Raw genomic sequence first — 19304 nt, forward strand, 5'->3', positions numbered from 1 at the left:
CAAGGTCTTGCTCTGTTGCCTAGGCTGAAGTATGGTGGCATGATCATGGCTCACTGCAGCCTTAACCTTCTAAGCTCAAGGGATCCTCCCACTTCAGCCTCCTGAGTAGCTGGGACTACAGGTGCATGCCACCATGCCTGGCTAATTTATTGATGTTTTTATTGAGACAGGTTCTACTATGTGGCCCAGGGTGGTCTCAAACTCCTGAGCTCAAGGGATCCTCCCCCTACCTCAGCCTCCTAAAGTGCTGGGAATACAGTGTATTACCTGCACCTAGCTATTACCTACTTTTTAATGAGTGTTTCATTATCTGGGAAGCTTCAAAACTGAAGGATGTTTTCTTTAAAAGGTTTTGCTTTTTTCCCCTCTAAGCATTATTATTAATATTAATATTTTCCACCTTATTCTTTTTTATCCTGGCTAATTTCTTCCAGGAAAATGCAAACCCTTGCAAAGCTCTGTGGTTATTTAAAAGAAGAATCCACTGAAACATTTTTATTTACATAATTACTATATTTTTACCCTGGTATAAAGACAGGTTGATTTATTGTTGTGTGCTGTTTTTTAATTGACAAATAAAAGTTGTACATATTTATGCTGTAAAACATGATGTTTTGATATATGTACGTACTGTGGAATGGATAAATCGAACTAATTAATATATGCATTATCTCACATACTTATTTTTCTATGGTGAGAATACTTAAAACCTACTCTTAGCAATTTTCAAGTATACGATAAATTGTCATTAGCTCTAGTCACCACAATGTATAGCAGATCTCATATACTTATTCTTCTAAGACACGCTGAATTGAATCCCAGCTCTGTCTGTACTAGCTGTTTGAATTTAAGCAATTTATTTAATCGCAGTGCATTCCAATTTATTTATTTTTGAAAAGCAGATTAATGTACCTACCTCAAATATTTGTTATGGGGATGCAGTCACATAATTATTATTTAGTGCAGGGTTTGGCACATACTAGAAGTTTGGTAAGTATGATTTATTATGTTATAAACTTTCTAATCTTCTATTTCTTTCTCTTTATTTCTCCAAAGTTTTCCTATGTAAATATTTAACCCTGATTTGATTCCATTTCATAATATGAGTAGATCATAGTGTTCACATGTGTGTCAGCTGTAATTTCTTAGAAAGAGGAGGCAATGTTTCATTCATTCACGCATCTATACAGCTCCTAGTTCATTGCTCTCCTCATTTTAGATAACCGTCAATGTGAAAAAACAGAAGAAAAAGAAGGAACAGAGAGGGGGAAAGAAAAGGAAAAGGATGTTGATTATAATGCTGCAGGAACTATGTTGGTACTCTAGCAACAACATTTTATTTCATTATTTCTTACATTTAATAAAACCTCAGTATTTTAGCAGCTATTCTAAATTAGTACAGAGAGATGACTTGACATGTACAAATCAGACTAAATCAGTGAGGAATCCAAAATAAACCACAAATCAGTCTGTACACATTTATTAGATTCCGACTATGTACTTAAATACTGAATTCCCACTATGTACTTAAATGACAGTGGGGTTCTGGCTCTTAATTCAACAGTCTATCCATGGTTAAATAGTGATGAAATGTTGATGTACTAAAACAGCCCAAGTCTCATGTATTCTAAAAAGTCAGGAAATATATACTTATGGTTCCCATAATAGTAACAGCCTTGCCTTGCTCTATAATATTATTTTATTTTACCACATATAGTCTGGACTCTAGGGCTATACTTAACACGCAGTGAGGTGGAAATACAGCTCCCAAGAGAAAAAAGTTATTTGTTTATTTTTTTACTTATACATACAAAACAAGGACAGTTTTCCTAAATGCCTAACTAGAAAGCTTATAATAATTTTAATATTATAAACCTGGTTTGAGTCTTTAATGAGAAGATATGAATAAAAATCGCATCTAATAAAGCTCTTAATTAAATATAACCAAATGCAAAAATATAGGAGGAAGCCAGTCAATGTTTAGGAAAAGGTAAGGTTTATCGAAGAAGTGGGCCTTAGAGCTGTAAATAAATGTAAATAAACAGAATGGGCCAGGGAGGGCATTTCAATGCAGGAACCATGAAAACAGAATTAAGAAGACAGGACAGGGTTCAGATAAGTGGGCAGTAAAAGTCTACATATGTGAAGAACTGGAAGAAAAATGTGAACAAATAAAATGTGTTCAGTTATATGTGGCCTTGAATGCCAATCCCTGTGGCTTGGATTTGGTCCTGTAAGTAGTCATTCAAGAGGGCTCCCAGATGCTGGGAGACCTTGTGAAATGAAGTGCAGGGAAGATGCACTTACCTCTAAGCACGACCTATGCACAAGACTCCAGTGGCCAAAAGGCAGGAGGTAGGGAAACCAGTGTGGAAACTACTGCAGGGTTTTCACACATCGAACCATGGTTATTTAACATTGTCTTAAAAAGTTGTAATGCATAGGAGTTATCAGACTTATTTCTAGATAGCAAGTGGTGGAAGAAGAGAGTAGGTAGAAGCTCCAGGTGGGTCAGTTCAAGTTCAGTCCTTCTTGGACTGAAGTCCTTCTTATATTTTGCATTAAGGTGATTGTCAGTGTCATTAAATGGATCTAGGAGAAAGACACACTAGCTGGACTGAAGAAAACGTGAAACTGAAAGGAATTACCACCAGTTAAGACTGGGAAAGATACAGTACTGAAAGTACTTCATGGTGTGTCCAATAGTGGCAAGACCTCATGGAATAAATATTACCTTTATGTGAATAGCACTTTGCAAAACATTTCGTGCACTATATTAATGACTCTTATGTATACAGCACTTACTATGTGCCAGACACAACTAACACAACAACCCTAGGTAGCAGGTACTAGCATCCACTTTTACAGATGCACAAAGGTAATTACCTGCCCAACATCACATTACTGGGAATGCTGGAACCAGGATTGAACCCAGGGATTCAAACTTCAGGACCTGTGCTCCTAACACTATACTCTGCTGCTTCTCATCCTACTTCCTCTTTAAAACAATTTGTAAAGTAGGTAAGATCAATCTTACTTGTTCAACAAATATTTACAGAGTTCTTACTTGCAAGGATCCATCCCACATATTGAGTTTCCAATGGTGGATGAGCTATGACCCTTACTTTCAACAGTTTAGAGTGCAAGACAGACAAGAATATCCACATTTTGCTGCTGAAAATGGAAACCTAAGCTTAAACAAATAACTTATCCAAGCACACAGCCAATATAGCGGGCAATCAGGCAAGGACTTGAATGCTGATATTAATTACATCTGCATGTCTAATGCTTATTCCAAGTAACACTGTTACTTCTTTTTCTGGCCTACTAGACAAAAATGAAAGAAAACAACAATATCAAAACCAGAACTAGTCTAGCCAGACTTCTACAAAAAAGGTCTGATCTTGGATGAAGACAATCTTGAATGAAGAGGCTGGGATTCTGATGCAAAGAGTACAGGTTACCTATGCCAATACACCTATACCACATATTCATTCAAGGGCTGAAAATTGTATCATTTCAAACATGAAATGCCCTGTCCTCAATCAACATTTTTTCTAAAATTATTTCAGATGCTCTGGGTAACTTGTTCACATGGGGCCACTTCTCTCAAGGAAAATCAAGAGAAAGCCTTGTGGGCTAAGAAGCTGAAGACAGCTCCAATCAGTTCATTTCCAAAGTAAAACTGTTTTTCATTTTTTTCTTCTATCCCTTCAATGCCCCTTAAGGAAGGCCTACAGATTCTCTTTTGATACATAAGAAAAATTTCCCAAGCTACCTAACTACACCATCCTGCAAGATTTGTTTTACCAAATTTTGATGGCCTTTCTGAGCTTGTCAGTTTGAACCACTATTACGAACGATCGGATGTTAACTGCCCCTCACCGTGTGGATGGCAACATCAGGTGCAGCAAAGATTCATTAAGTTTTCACCTACTAAGGTGCTTAAACACCCTAGGGTGCCATGTTGGTAGCAGACCTTTTGATTTCTTTTTATTTCCCGTAAGGGTCCTGTTCAAGGTCAAGCATACATGTAATGTGAGCGGCTAGTCACTATTGCACAACTTGGAGGGTGATAATAGAGGCCTCCTTTGCCCTTAAATAACTCTTGTCTCAGCCTGTTAAAGTGGATGAATTTAAGGAAGAGAAGTTTGATCATAGGAAACTAGCAGGGTTATTAAGGAAATTAACAGGTATTTACTGAACATGCCTGATGGACCCAATACAACAGAAGGCCCCGCCCACCTGACCCAGGATAGGCGCCAGTATCATTAAGATAAAAATGTAGGGCTGGGTGCAGTGTCTCATGCCTGTAATCCCAGCACTTTAGGAGACCCAGGCAGGTGGATTCCTTGAACCCAGGAGTTTGAGACCAGCCTGGGCAACATGGCAAAACCTCATCTCTACAAAAAATACAAAAATTAGCCAGGTGTGGAGGTGTGCGCCTGTGGTCCCAGCTATTGGGAGGCTGAGGTGGGAGGATGGCTTGAGCCAGGCAGGTCGAGGCTACAGTGAGCCGTGTTTGCACCACTGTACTCCAGCCTGGGTGACAGAGACCATGCCTCAAAAAAAAAAAAAAAAAAAGTAGCATTTTTTCAGTCTTCCAAGATTGAATTAGGAAGCGAAACTCTGGACAGACCAATATCAAGTTCTGAAATTGAAGCAGTAATTTGAAAAAACTGCCAATCAAAAAAAGCCCCAGACCAGATGTATTTACAGCCAAATTCTACCATATGTACAAGGAACAGCTGGTACCAATTCTACTGGAACTAGTCCAAAAAATTGAGGAGGAGGGACTCCTCGCTAATTCATTCTATGAAGCCAGCATCACCTTGATAACAAAACCTGGCAAAGATGCAACAACAACAAAAAATATGAAAACTACAGGACAATATCCCTGATGAACATAGACACAAAAGTCCTCAACAAAATACTAACAAATCAAATCCAGCAGCACATCAACACATCAAAAAGTTAACTCCCCATGATCATGTAGGCTTCACCTCTGGGATGCAAGGTTGGTTCAACATATGCAAATCAGTAAGTGTGATTCACAACATAAACAGAATTAAAAACAAAAACCATATGATCATCTCAATAGATGTGTGCTTTCAATACAATCCAACATTCTTTCATGATAAAAATCAAGAAGCTGGGCTTTGAAGGAACATATCTCAAAATAAGAGCCATCTAAGACAAACCAACAGCTAACATTATACTGAATGGACAAGACCTGGAAGCATTCCTCTTGAGAACTGGAGGAAGACAAGGATGCCCACTTTTACCACTCCTATTCCACATAGTACTGGAAGTCCTTGCCAGAGTAATCAGGCAAGATAAAAAAAATAATAAATAGGAAAAGAAAAAGTCAAACTATTTCTCTTTGTGGACAATATGAACCTATACTTAGAAAATCCTATAAACTCGGCCAGGTACAGTGGCTCATGCCTGTAATCCCAGCACTTTGGAAGGCTGAGGCTGGCAGATCACTTGAGGCCAGGAGTTTGAGAACAGCTTGGCCAACATGGCAAAAACCTGTCTCTACTAAAAATAGAAAAATTACTGTTACTGGGCATGGTGGCGCATACCACTCAGCTACTCAGAAGGCTGAGGCATGAGAATTGCTTGAACCCAGGAGGCAGAGGTTGTAGTGAGCTGAGATCGCATCATTGTACTCCAGCCTGGATGACAGAACAAGATTCTGTCTCAAAACAAGAAAAAATGNAAAAAATGAAGGAAAAAAAAAAAAACCTAACACCCAAATCAAGAACACAATCTCACTAACACCCAAATCAAGAACACAATCTCATTTACAATAGCAGCAAAAACCAAAACAAAACAAAAACAAAAAACCTAGGAATATGTCTAACCAAGGAGGTGAAAGATCTCTACCAGAAGACCTACAAAATACTGCTGAAAGAAATTACAGATGACACAACCAAATGCAAAACATTCCATGTTCATAGATTGGAAGAATCAATATTATTAAAATGGCTGTTCTTCCTAAAACAAACTACAGATTCAACACTATTCCTATCAAACTACCAATGTCACTTCCCATAAAACTAGAAAAAAGCTATTCTAAAATTCATATGGAATCAAACAAGAGCTGGAATAGCCAAAGCAATCCTAAGCATAAAGAACAAAACCAGAAGTATCACATTACCCAACTTCAGACTATAATACAAGGTTACAGTAACCAAAACAGTATAGTACCGGTACAAAAACAGACAGACCAGTGGAACAGAGTCAACCCAGAATTAATGTCACACACCTGCAGCCATCTGATCTTTGACAAAATTGACAAAAAAATAAGTAATGAGGAAAGGACTCCCTACTCAGTAGATGGTGTTGGGATAGCTGGCTAGCCATATGCAGAAAAATAAAACTGGATTTAACCTTTCACCGTATACAAAAATTAACTCAAGATGGATTAAATATTTAAATGTAGGACTTCAAACTACAAGAATCCTAGAAGAAATCCTAGGAAACACCATTCAGGACATCAACCTTGGGAAAGAATTTATGACTCAGTTCTCAAAAGCAATTGCAACAAAAACAAAAATTGACAAGTGGGATTTAATTAAACTAAAGAGTTTCTGCACAGCAAAGAAACTAACAACAGAGTAAACACACAATCTACAGAATGGGAGAAGAAAATGTTGGCAAACTATGTGTGCAACAAAGGTCTAATATCCAGAATTTATAAGAAATAATTAAATAAGCAAAAACCGAATAACCCAAATAAAAAATGAGCAAAAGACATGAACAGACACTTCTAAAAAAAAATACATACAAGCAGCCAACAAACATGTGAAAAAAGATTTAATCGGCCAGGCACAATGGCTCACACCTGTAATCCCAGCACTTTGGGAGGCCAAGGTGGGTAGATCACTTGAGGTCAGGAGTTTGAGACCAGCCTGGCCAATATGGTGAAACATCAACTCTACTAAAAATACAAAAATCAGCCAGGCATGGTGGCATGCACCTGTAATTCCAGCATTTTGGGAGGCAGAGGTGGGTGGAGCACAGCTCAGGAATTCCAGACGAGCTTGGCCAACAGGGTGAAACCCTATCTCTACTAAAAATACAAAAATTAGCCAAGTGTGATGGCATGTGCCTGTAATCCCAGCTACTCAGGAGGCTAAGGCAGAGAACTGCTTGAACCCAGGAGGTGGAAGTTGCAGTGAGCCAAGATTATGCCACTGCACTCCAGCCTGGGCAACAGAGCAAGACTCTGTCTCAAAAAAAAAAATAGAGAAATTAAATTCATAAAGAAAAGTAGAATAATGGTTGCTAGAAGCTAGGGATAGGAGGACATTGGGAATTGTTTAATGGGTACATAGTTTCAGTTCAATAAGATGAAAGAAGTTTTAGAGATTGGATGTACAGCAATATTAATATACTTAGGACTACTGAACTGTACATTTAATAATGGTGAAAGTGGTTAATTCTGTTATGTGGATTTTACCACAATTAAGAATTAAACATGGAAGTAAATAAAATTTTAAAAGAAAATCACTTAACAAATCTCTTTAAACATTTTTTTCACTACTTTTTCTAATCACCTCTTTATTGGAGATATATGCACAACTCGTCAATAGTTCAGATGACTGTATAGTATCCCTCCAAATTGTAGAGATCTACCTTAATTTATTTAACCCAGGAAAATTATTGTTTGGAATAGAAGAAGCTTGTAAATGCTTGTCTGATGGAAGGAGCTAGCAAAGAGCAAAGAAAGGTACAGGACTACAGAAGGGAGGAATATAATAGTAGAGCATGGGGCAGTTCCCCCATGCTGTTCTCATGATAGTGAGTTCTCATGAGATCTGATGGTTTTAGAAGCGTTTAACAGTTCCTCCTTCACATGCTCTCTCTCTCTCTCACATGCTCTCTCTCTCTCTCACCTGCCACCATGTAAGATGTGCCTGCTTCCCCTTCCACCATGATTTTAAGTTTCCTGAGGCTTCCCCAGCCATGCAGAACTATTAGTCAAAGAAATCTCTTTCCTTGATAAATTACCCACTCTTAGGCAGTTCTTTATAGCACTGTGAAACAGAGATACAAATGGATAGGTAAGAAAGAGTTTGGGCAGTTGAGGGAAGTAAAGAGACTAAATGTCTCCATGAAAAAAGACGTTGAGGAAGTAGGGTATGAAAGAGCTGGAAGGATGCAGTTATGCTCAGAGAATGGGATAGTGGGGTTAAGATTTCTGAGGTTAAAAATGGCAGCCAGACAAGAGTTTGGGCAGAGGATTGAGAGTCAGTAGGTATGGTTTAGTAAAGGTGAAGATGCTAAGAAGGTCCAATGGAGTTTGAGGCTGAATTCAAGATCAGACCCTCTAGGATGATATCATTGCCACAGGTTACTGCAAGAGTTGTGGGAGAAAGTGGGGTACAGGAAAACATCAGTTCTTTAAGAAATAAACAGGAGTGACTGGGAGCTGAATGAAGAGTTGGGATATGAAAGGGTGGAAGGTGGTTGCCTCATTCTGTAATGAAACTTGTAGTTCTTAAAAAACATTCTCTAGCATCCCCAAATTCTTTACCAAGACTTTTTTGTCCCTAACAAATACAGCATACACTATACTATTTTTTTTTTTAATCTATGATCTGTCTTCCCACTATAATGTAAAGCTCCCCGAGGACAGAAATGTCCATTTTGTTCACTGCTCTATCACCAATACCTAGATTATGTCTGCACATAGCAATGCCTTAATAAATCATATTTGAATGAATGAATGAGTAAATGGTAAAGGCCAATTAGGATAAGGACATTCCATGAGGTTTGCTAAAATAGCAGAGAGAGTCTTGCTTAGGAAGGAGCTATCTTATAGTGCTCAGACTTAGAGGGACAGAAAAGTCAGCCAGGGCCTCATCCCAGCATGTGTCTGCCTTTTTTCATTTTCCCCTTTTCATGTAACTACTCTTTTTGATCCTATAAGTCTCAGCGTGGGTGTCACCACCTCTGGAAAGCACCGCCTGATGTCTCTCCCCTTATCTATCTAGGATGGCTGCCCCTCGTGGCTACTCTCATGGTACCCTAGGATGCTTCTCAATTAGCATGCTTACCCCACTGTATGGTAACTGTTTACATGGCGGTCTCCACACTAGACTGAGTAAATGTGGTATACTTAAATATGCAGTAGGCACTCTGGTATAGTTTGGATATTTGATCCCTCCAAACCTCATGTTGAAATTTGATACCCAGTGTTAGTGGTGGGGCCCAATGGGAGGGGTTTAGGTCATGGGGGCTGATCCTTCATAAATGTCTTGGTGGTATCCTCATGGTAATAAGTTTTCACTCTGTAAGTTCCCAAGAAAGCTGGTTGTTAAAAAGAGACTTGCCCCTCCCTCCCTTCTCTCTGGTTGCCTCCTCTCTCAGCATGTGATTTCTGCACACACTGGCTCCCTCATACCTTCCACCACAAGTGGAAGCAGCCTGAAGCCCACACCAAAAGCAGATGCTGGCACCATGCTTCTATATAGCCTGCAGAACTGGGAGCCAAATAAACCTTTTTTCTTTATAAATTACCCAGCCTCAGGTATTCCTTTATAGCAACACAAAAATAGACTAAAACATACTCTATAAATGTTTTTGAATATATAAGTGCAAAGCACTGGATGTGTGAGTTGGAAGATCCTGTACTTTTTCTTCTTTGAAGCTCATCCCTGTCATACACAAATCTGCACTTTGGCCTCACTGAGCAAATGGGCCCTGTGCTAGAGAAACCAAGTAGGAAAACAGCTCAGTCCCCACCAGAGCCTTCCTATTAAGCTAAGGTAGGGGTCACTGGCCTTCATGTGTCCATTTCCCTGCCCATCTGTCCATAAGCATACCTGTGATGCCATGGTGGAATACTGAAGTACAGGCCACCTTGCCACCTGTGATGTTGCCCAGCCAGTAGAGCACAATGAAATCACCTGGGAAGCTTTAAAAAAAAGTTTGGTGTCTGAGCTCCCTGATCCACCCAGAGATTCTGATTTAATAGATTTGGGGTACAGCTAGAATTTTAGAGTTCTTCAGATGATTTTATTGTGCAGCCATGATTGAGAACCTCTGCCCCTTGCCTCACCTGCCATCCCTTCCTGGCTTGTGGTGCTGTCCAAGGTAGCACCTCATCACGAACTTCTTTACTCTGAGGTCCGCCCAGGCCAGGCACGGGCAAAGGTCAGTGGACTGTCTGAAGAACTCAGTGGAAGGGTGCTGCGTCTTAGAGCAGCACGAGAAGCCAAATCACATAGTTAACTGGCCTGGAGGAAAGTACAACTTTCTGTTCCATCTGAAACTGCTGTTCAGTAGCCACACATGCTATTAAAATTTGAATTAATCAAAATTAAAAATTCAGTCCATAACAGGCTGGCCAGTGCACTGTCAGCTTTATGGGTCACATGGTCTCTGTTCCAGCTACTCAGTGCTTCAGTGTTCATGTAGAGGCAGTCACAGGTAACATGTAAACAATGGGTATGGCTCTGTTCCAATTGGACTTTATTTACAAAATAGTTAGTTGACTCCTATCAAAAAACCATCAAATGCCCTAAGACAAAAACATTTACATACTATAATTTCTAAATACAAAGAGATAATGATTTATTTGGAAAGGCAAGGTAAATATGCAACAAGCAAGCAAACTAGGAGCCAGATGAAACCGAAGTGAACCTTAAGGTACAACATCAGAGTCCTGTTAAGTTGGCCTGGATAAACAACATGTCGAGAACTAATATAAAATATTCATAGGCCAAAAGTGGAAGGGAGTCATATCCTTCAGTGATGGCTGTGGTCATGCCAAGACTCTAAGAAATAAATTGCGTGCCTCCCAAAGGCGTTTGCTAGCTCTGAGACACTGAATAGAAGAGCAGTTATCATCCAGAACAATCCTCTTTAATTTCCCATGTGATAAAATAAGTTAGAACTGGTGTTATGAATAAGAAAGAAGTAAGAGTGAAAAAAAGTTACTCTGAGCCAGGGACTGTGCTAGGGACTTCACAGATATTGTCCAACAGCTAATAAAAAGCAATATTTCTGAATTGCTACATTTATGGCTTTGTAAGTGGACACTGATTTGGGTCAGTGGCTTGATCTTAAAAGATTACTTTGTGCCACGATTTGATCATAACTATATCATTCTGCAAATCAGTTAATGGAGAACTTTCATCTTTATTTTTATGTGCATACATATACAATCAACATTTTTTTATAGAATGGCAAGTTACTCCTTTTCATATAAATCAGTTTTATGCCACATGTAAGCTGAAATTAAAATGGGGAAACACCAATCAAAACGCCATAGAAAAGATAATCAGCTTTCTCGAGAACAATTCTATTAACTGCTAAAATTACAGGAGATAAATATGGTTCTTGTGAACACCGTGATGTCAATGACAGGACTGGAAAAATTTTCAGAATGCCATATTCTTGAAGTCTATGGTATATGGAAACATAATACCACCAAGGCAGAAAAACCGTCACCCACAAGTTAATATTCCTGCTACTACATGTAAGTATATTTTAGTTGTCAGTGTTTCTATATAAATACACTTTAAGTTTCAGTGAAAACTAGAATTAGAAATTCCAGGAGATATATTCCCATTAGAAATTCCAAGATGATTACATTACAGAATTCTAATTTTAATCTGCAAATACTCCAAGTTCAGTAAAAAAATATTATTTCTATTTGGATTGCATTACAATGGTATCAACATTTCTTAATTAGCACTATTCACTCATGAATCAACAGAATGAAAATAACTTGAAAGACTATTTTATAACCAGCACAGTTTAAAAAATATACAATGTTAATTTTAGCTACATACAGTTTTAATTTATGCTTTAAAACTTTCAATTATTGCCATTTAAATATTTCTTTGGCAGTCAAGTCATCATTAAGTGTAAAAAAGGAGTAAGAAATCCACTTTGTTAATAAATGAAAAGTTTGATAAATAGTAAAGCTGTGCTATTTTTGGAGACATTTATGTTTATATTCAGTTGATGGTCATTATAATTCATTATAATTGCTTCAGAGTTAAATAACACCATTTAAACTATGGGCTAATTTCCTTTACTGCCGTAGTTAAGCACAATTACTTCTTAAGCTTTGTGTACACTTGTCTAAAAGTATTACCTGACTTTCAATGTTTTCTCAAAAGCAGTTCATCTCGCCCCTTTGTATTCCACAGATAGAATCTGGATCACTGTCCTCAGAGATGGACAGTTCTACAGCCTTGAACAAAATCTGAATAGCTTTAGAATTTTTAATATGTTAGACACAGCTTTTGTACTTTTTAAAGGAAAGTACGCATGACGGCAAGCTGTGGCCTCTTCTAGTCTACCTGATAAAGTCTATGGACTTTAAGTGGTCTTGTTACATTAAGTTTGACCTTTAAGGAAAACTGAAATCTACTTCCAAAATGAAATTAGTTTTACTTTCTAGATTGCACTGGGGAAAAAATATTTCCAGCCTCACTTTCAGGACTTCTCTTGTCATATGAAAGTCTTAAAACAACATTGTTTTTCCATTTATTTTATTAAAACTATGTCACAAGGCACTTGCAGGCAGGAGGTGATTTTGAAAAGACAAATAACTTAGATGTAGTAAACAGTGGTGGATTTATAAGACGGACGTATCTGTTTAGACCATTTGTCACTATTTGCTACAAACAAATGTGTGCAGAAAAGTTAGGAGGTGGTTAGGAGGGAAGGAAGACAGCTCTGGAGACACAATCTGTAGTTAGTCTCTGGGATATGCACATTTCTTTGGGCATATGGCTGCCTTTTCAAGGGCATTAACCTTCAAAGACCACAGGCTGGCAGCAGTGAGGTCTCTTCCTGCCTAAATGTGCAATGACTCCCCTGCCACCCATCAGGCCTCCTCTTACACAGAAAATAAGTTGCATCAGCTTATTTCTGCATTTGTACAATGCTCTACAACTTTTGAACCTCACAGTTTTGTAGATGTCCATCTGTGTATTGCTATCACATTGTAAGATGGGCTGTCACCAGACTACCTGGATTCCTATTCTGCCTTCACTACTTACTGGGATGTAGGCACTGCAGGATAATGACAATACCTACATTAAAAGATTGTTGTGAGAGACAAGATAACAGATGCAAAACATTCAGCATGGAGGACTTGTGAGCACTCAATAATGTTGCTCACTGTTAGCCATTATTTTTGACTTAGGTTAATGTTTCCTGAAGTGGATCCCAAGCCTAGTTTCCTAGGCAATATTTTATATCATGAGCCAGTAAACACATATACATTATTATAAATAATGAATATGCATATATTCATTATTTATGATTATTATTATGTAATCATTATTACATTATGATTACTTAATATAAATAATGAATATGCATATATGCTTATTACATATGGACTGAGTGGCGCAGAGTTAGGATTTGAACCTAGGGGTCCGGGTTCCTGTTTTTCTAGTGCTCCTTTTTCTTGGAGGGAGGATTACAGGCACGCATCACCACGGGCCTGGCTAATTTTGTATTTTTAGTAGAGACAGGGTTTCTCCATGTTGGCCAGGCTGGTCTTGAACTCCTGACCTCAAGTGATTCACCTGACTTAGCCTCCCAAAGCGCTGGGATTACAGGCATGAACCACCACACCTGGCCTCTCTAGTGCTCTTAACCACTACTCTCCACTGCCTCATGGACTGGTACTTGTTATACATGGAGGAGCCGAAGTTTCATCAAACACTAGTAACCCTCACTAAGAATGATGCACAGTGACCACTTCTATTACACATTCTATTTCATCAAGAAAAATGCAGATCCTAACCTGTTCAATTGATTTTATGACCCAAGACATGTAATTTGAAAAAACTACAGTAAGTGTTGTATGAAAAATTGTTTTGAAAACACCAACAGCCAGGCATGGTGGCACACACCTATAGTCCCAGCTACTTGGTGGGCTGAGGTGGCCAGAAGTCCAAGAATGAGGTGAGCTATGATCATACCACAGCACTGTAGCCCCAGTGACACAGTGAGTGAGACCCTGTCTCTATTAAAAGAGAAAAGAAAAGAAAAGAAAATTCTAAAAATAAAAAGTTAAATAAGTATATATATCTCATCTCAGAGGCTTCACCATGCTATTGTGCATTGTAAATCTCCAAAAAAAAAAAAAAAAGGATTATATGGAACATTTTCTAAATTTATTCAAATAACCCCATCACCCTAAGGGATGGACACTAATTTGGGAAATGTTATCACAGGGTGTTAATGCCTTCAAGACAGAGGCAATTTGGGAGTTATTTCAATCTATAACTTTAATTAGTAGGTACAAACATATTCAACAAATTTCTAAATAATTGATTGAGGGAGAGTCCCTTCCAGAGCAGGGGAACCCCCAGGACCCTGAGCTCTAGCCTGGAGAGAGGCACCCTAGATCCCTAGGCTGGGTGAGGGAGCATCACTCACGCAAGAAACAGGAGAGGCAGTGTCTTGTAAAATAGTCTAATTAAAAACATGTCCCTCTCCATGGTCAGAATAATGGCTCTAATCAAAGCAAATTAGTTTAAAAATGAAAACAACATGGTTGATGTTAAATCAAATCCTATATTAATGGTTTTACTAAAAATAATGGTAGGTTATATCTAAAGTGAATTTGGTAATCCCCACAGGCTGGACTTGAGCAAGAGGATCTGGGTTTGAAATCCAAGGGAAAGAAACCAGACAAGAAGAGCCCAACAGAGGCAGAAGCTCTGGCTGCTCCTGGAGCCAGGGGTACCCATTTGTCAGGCTTTTCACAAGGTCTCTGTGACTATAATCACGGGAGGAGTGAGAGATTTGGGCATTACTACTTCCTACCTTTCTCTGAATCTCCTCTCCTTTGAAAAATTGAAACGTACAGCAGCTGACTCCAAGAATAAATTATCTATAATGTGCAAAAGAGCAAATAAGCTCAAGTTCATGAACACTGACACAAGGGGCCAAGCATCTAAACAACTCTGGGTGATGCTTATTATTGGGGCTAGCAGACACACAGAAATTAAAAAGGGAAATTGCCTTTAGAGTAGAGTTGAACTTCAGCACAAAATATCTTCTTCAGAGCAAGTGCAAGTGCTTTCTCATAGCAATAGGATTATGAAGTCAAATCTTAATTCTGGTATTATCAATGCCAATTGCCACTTTTCTTTTTAATTAAAGGACAATTGCCCGTAAGTGCTATCTCTCTAGGAAATATGGGGAGAAAATTTAGAACTATACTGTCCAATATGGTAGCCACTAGACCCGTGTGGCTATTTAAATTAATGAAGGCTAAATAAAATTTATTTATTTATTTATTTATTTATTTTTTTTTTTTTTNGCACGCGCCACCATGCCCAGCTAATTTTTTGTATTTTTAGTAGAGACGGGGTTTCACCGTGTTGACCAGGATGGTCTCGATCTCTTGACCTTGTGATCCACCCGCCTCGGCCTCGCAAAGTGCTGGGATTACAGGCTTGAGCCACCGCGCCCGGCAGGCTAAATAAAATTTAAAATTCAGTTCCTCAATTATACTAGCCCACACTCAAGTGCTCAATAGCCACATGTGTCTCATGGCTATCATACTGGACAGATGATAGAACATGTCCATCGATGCAGAATGTTCTTTTGGACAGCACTGATCTAGAAAAGGCTGTTTATAGATGCCAAAAAGGAAAATATTCATTTCTCACTTGGTAAAAGAGCTCCAAGCCCTACCTACGAGAACTGGTTTGACTCAGAATAGTGTAGGGCTGAATTTGAAGGCCACTGCCAAAGATTACACTATTATCTCAAAATATTCTAAATGGCCCATCTAAAATCTCTTTGCATGATGATTGATTTTCCATTGCCACAAATTGTCTTTTGAAACCTAAACATGCCACACAGAAAAAAAAAATCTAAACATACCAGGAAATGATATTTGGTGATAACAATAACTTAAAGTTCCAGTAATATATGAACAAGTTTGAAAGTGCTTAGAACAACTGTGAAAAAATATAAAGATACATGGCACCATCAACTCCAGGAGTAAAAATGTATAGTTAAGTAGAAGCTGAGCATGGTGGCTCACACCTGTAATCCCAGCACTTTGGGAGGCTGAGGCAGGTGGATCACTTGAGGTCAGGAGTTCAAGGCCAGCCTGACCAACATGGTGAAACCTGATCCCTACTAGAAATACAAAAGAAAAAAAAAATTAGCCAGGCATGGTGGTGGGCACCTATAATCCTAGCTACTTGGGAGGCTGAGGCAGGAGAATCACTTGAACCTGGGAGGTGGAGGTTGCCGTGAGCTGAGATTGTGCCACTGCACTCCAGCCTGGGCAACAAAGTAAAAATATGAAAAAAAAAAAAAAAAAAAAAAAAAAAGAAAGAAAGAAAGAAAAAAGGAGGGAGAGACCCAAGAAAGAGCCAAAGCACACCAGCCGGGGACACAGAGGAAGACTCTGCCAAAAAAAAAAAAAAAAAAAAAAAAAAAAAAAAAAAAAAAAAAAAAAAAAAAAAAAAAAAAAAAGAAAGAAAGAAAGAAAAAAGGAGGGACATACTTCTGTTGTTACCCTTAGAATTAGGAAAATATTTATTACATACCTGAGTCTAGTCCTACCCTTTTCATGAACTTAAATGCAGATTCAATAACACTTGAACTCTGTATCGTGTTTTGGGAACTTCGGCACATATCTCATTTGACCTTTACCAGAACCTAATCACACTGTAGTGCTGATGCTGAATGTTACAGATTCTTCTCTGAAAGGGGATGACTGAGAAGTAATACATTATCTTGTCAGTGTTTGTCTTGCTTAATTGGTTACTGAACTGATCCCAAATGGCCAGATTACAGTGAAACCAAATGGTTGAGATTGCAGGGGCCAGCTGGTTTTTCCTCTCTCATGACTCCGAGATGCCCTGCTAATCTGACCCACTGTACTGAAGAGGCGTGGGTCACAGGGGAGACAAAGCAGGAAGACAGACAAGAGTGTAAAGCAAAGGGCCTTGCCACTTGACAATTGCAAAGCAGGTAAAGTGAGCACAAAAAGCCCTGCAAGGTCATTGTGAACACAACTGTGGTAGTTCTATAACAAAGGCTAAATATAAGGCATTATTATGTTCATGAAAAAAAAAAATACTCCATAGAGCAAATTATCCCCCCACAAAGCAACATGGAAAAGGCATTTGTGAGAAATGCATGAATTAAGCAATTGTTCTGAAGACTTAAATGCCTATTTAAATAATCCAAACAGATTACATTCAGCTAATGGCAGATTATAATAAACATGCATTCAAGTGTTTTTCAAATACTTTAATAATTGTTAATGTCATAACATCAATCAACTAGTCATTATTGTTAGCAAAACTTCTTTACCTTTTTATTTACCATGTGCAGTTTGTGAGCTTCCAACTTGGGGGACGTGCAAAACATTTATTAAATAATGTATAAAGGATGCATCATGAAAATTCCTATGCTTATGCCTTGAAGATTAAACTCACATTTCTAGCTCATTAACAGATGACAGCTATGGTTAATCTTGGAAACATGGAGACTCTAGAACACATACGAGAAAAAGTTGGGGATTTAATACATGAGAGCTGAGACTAAAATTCTCTGATCGGTCACATATATGGACTTGACAATTTTTCCTTGAAATAGGAAACTTTAAGTAGGTCAGTTTAACAACTGCCAACCTGGAGTTTATACATCCACACTCAACTATCCTTTTGATGAACTGCTGCCCAGAATGGAGTTATAACCCTGCACTATTAAAATATCTTTGGTTCAAGCAGAGAAATGAAGAAGCAGAAACTGATCTTGCCATTTAGGCTTTGTTATTGTTTGAGATCCAATAACTGTTTGGTTTTGTTTTTCAGCATGGCATTAGTACATTTGGTTCCCCAACAGGACCTCGTATGTAGGACATAAGAATGGGTTCACTCGGGAAGATGGATTCTACCATTCTACCAGAGTTATGTTCCCACATGCAGTCACAATCCTGGCCCAACCGTGAAAGGCTGTCTGGCCAGAATAAACCCGACCAAAAAGATCAATGAAATGTTTGGGACATCATAAAGTACTGTGGAGGTAGGGTGGAGGAAGGGAACGAGTAGAGAGAAAAGGAATGTGAATTTAAAATGGGAAAACCCTCTCATTCTCCATTTGATTCATTTAAGGAGGGGAAAACCACTCAAGGAAGTTGATCACTTTTTTATTGCAGCGGATTACAAAAACGCCTAGGTAACCCACCTACCACGGCCTCCCACCGAAAAACCGAAAATCCTATTTCTTCCCAAGTGTGCACCCAGGAAAGGAGGGAAGACTGTGCATTTACAGTGGCGGGCGGTGCACAGGGCAAAGCAAGTTCTTGCCTCCTTCCCGAGCCAGCCTGACCTGGCTAACGGCAAAGTGCAGGGAGAATGGCACGGGGACCGGGAGGTCAAACTTAGGGTCGCTTCTCAGCCGAGTCGACCCGCCACCGAGAGGATGGGGCGGCGGGTAGGGACACCTGTCAAAGGACCGGGCCGGGGCCGCAGCGGGCGGGCTGCACTGCGGCGGCGGGGACCAAGGCGCGCCGGCTCGGGGTTCGCAGCGCGCGGCGCAGAGCCGGCACCGACTCCGGGACTTGCGGGGAGCGTGCGCCCGCGGAGGGCTCGGGGGGGCGACCCCGCGCCCGGGACGCCAGGGGACGGGGCCGCAGCCGAGCAGGGCCCCGCAGCCGGGCGGACCCCGCCGCCCCAGCCGCGCTGCAGCCCCCGCCGTCCCCGGTCTCCGCCTGCCGGCTGCGCGCGGGGCCGGGCCGGACGCCCCCTGGCTGCGCGGCGGGCCCGGGCGGAGGATGGGGCCCCGCGCCTACCTGCTCTGGTGCGGCGGGGCCGCTGTCGCCTCGCGGGGCTGTGACCTGTGGCGGTAGTGGCGGCGGCGGCAAGTCGCGGCTGGGAGGGCGCTTCCTTCAGGAAGGGGTGGGATCTGCTCGCCCGCCCGCCCGGCCCCTCCTGCCGCACTGGGTCCCGCCCCCGACTTATTCTGGGGTCCCTGCTGCTAGGCCTCTCGGGGAGAGCTGATCCCCCGGGTCTTGGGCTTGTGCCACCCCCTGGGGCTCCTAATAGTCACCCGGGGCAGGAGCCGGGTGTGGACAGGCGAGCCACTTCCGAAGCCTTTGTGGATGCGTTTGCCTGGCGCTCCTCATCCAACAAAAGGAAGGACTGAATCTGGGATCCTCCGCCCGGTGGTTATTTATTCCTGACCTGTTGTAACCTTCTGCCTGGCTCCCTTCCGTTCACACACCTAGGGATTTTGCACATGACAGCTAAAATTCATTTTCATGCCCATTGGCTGAACGT

General features: G+C 40.3%; 1 protein-coding gene across 1 annotated transcript in view; it reads right to left on the reverse strand.

Annotated features, from left to right (window-relative positions):
• TMEM150C (transmembrane protein 150C) overlaps positions 1–19157 on the reverse strand; it is a 77308-nt gene extending 58151 nt beyond the window's left edge. The window contains exon 1 of the mRNA XM_017530226.2: positions 18818–19157. The gene's annotated coding sequence lies outside the window, so the exon portion shown is untranslated. The remainder of the gene's footprint in view (positions 1–18817) is intronic.
• Between the last annotated feature and the right edge of the window lie 147 nt (positions 19158–19304).

Source organism: Cebus imitator, unplaced genomic scaffold (genome assembly GCF_001604975.1).
Source record: "Cebus imitator isolate Cc_AM_T3 unplaced genomic scaffold, Cebus_imitator-1.0 Scaffold64, whole genome shotgun sequence".
NCBI lineage: Eukaryota > Metazoa > Chordata > Mammalia > Primates > Cebidae > Cebus > Cebus imitator.